At 75.0% G+C, this 1,062-nt stretch overlaps 1 protein-coding gene across 2 annotated transcripts in view; it reads left to right on the top strand.

The window, feature by feature from the left end:
* Positions 1–890: 890 nt before the first annotated feature.
* Positions 891–1,062, top strand: part of ARID1A (AT-rich interaction domain 1A) — a 61,544-nt gene continuing 61,372 nt past the window's right edge. Inside the window, exon 1 of one of the 2 annotated variants that reach the window (XM_068159015.1) lies at positions 891–1,062. This exon is cut by the window's right edge and continues 1,196 nt beyond it. The gene's annotated coding sequence lies outside the window, so the exon portion shown is untranslated. The other variant, XM_068159014.1, reaches the window with a different exon arrangement.

Genomic DNA, 1,062 nt, shown 5'->3' with positions numbered 1-1,062 from the left:
CCCCGAGGGAGTTCCTGGGTCTGTGCCCACTGCCCTGGCGTTGGCAGGAGAGGGAACCAGGCTTTCTTGGCCGGCCGTGTGTGCAGTTATAGTTCTGGCACACGGCCAACGCCATTTCCAGAGGGACACAACCAGCCGAGAGGAAATGACAACTGCGAGGAGTTTGCAGAGCCTAATTCTAAATGGAATTTCTAGGGACAAAGCAGAGGCGCTTCGTTAAGCCGCGGGCCGTCGCCGGTCTCCCCGCCGACACCCCACGATCGGCGGCCGCCAACGTGGCCCTGCGCCCTCATCGCTGCGCCGCGGGACTCCCGCTGGAGGCCGTCGCCTCGCAGTCCCGGGAAGTGCCCCGGCGAGGTAAGCGGGGCCGGGCCGCTGCCCCTCCGCCGCCGGCCCGCTCCTGGCCCCGGCCCGCTGCCGCCCCCTCGCCTCGCCGCCCGCCCGGCCCGGAGCTCGTCGGCCGGGCTCGGCTCCGCGGATCCGCCGCGGGTTTTGCGTGCGGCAGCCTCCGCCGCGCCGAGCCGGCAGCGGCCGGGGCCGGTCCGCTCCTCCTTTGTGACTGGGGGGGAGGCTCCCGTCCGGGCCGCGCTCGGCTCCGCTCCGGGTTTGGCAGGCGGCCGCGGCGCTGGGTAAAATGGCAGTGCTGAGCCTCGTGTCGGAGTGAGCCCCGCTCGGCGGAGCAGAGTCGGGAGCTGCCGCGCGGCTCGCCCAGCCCGGCCCCGCCGCCGCTCGGCCCGGCTCCGGGGACGGCGCCCGCCCGCCCGCCGTGTCCCCCCTCCCTCCCTCCCGCCTCTCCCACACCGGGAGCCCCGTCCCGGGTCCCCCCCCCCCCTGCCCCCCCCCCCTCCTCCTCCTTCCCCCCACTCCCTCCTCCTCCCCTTTCTCCGCCGGCTGCAACCGAGGAGGTACAGCGGGGCCAGGCCCCGGGAAGCCCAGCCCAGCGGAGCCCTCCCCGCCTCGCCAACCAGGCCGGGGGGGAATGAGCCCCCGCTGCCCTGAAGAGCCCGCCGCCGCCTGAGCGGGGAGCAGCAGAGCAGCGAGGCCTCACGCCGGCCGGCCAGG

This window comes from Melanerpes formicivorus, unplaced genomic scaffold (assembly GCF_026170545.1).
Source record: "Melanerpes formicivorus ecotype bairdi unplaced genomic scaffold, bMelFor1.0.p_v2 SCAF_45, whole genome shotgun sequence".
NCBI classification, from domain to species: Eukaryota; Metazoa; Chordata; class Aves; order Piciformes; family Picidae; genus Melanerpes; species Melanerpes formicivorus.
The sequence above is the reverse complement of the archived record's forward strand: the minus strand, read 5'-3'. Positions and strand labels throughout refer to the sequence as shown.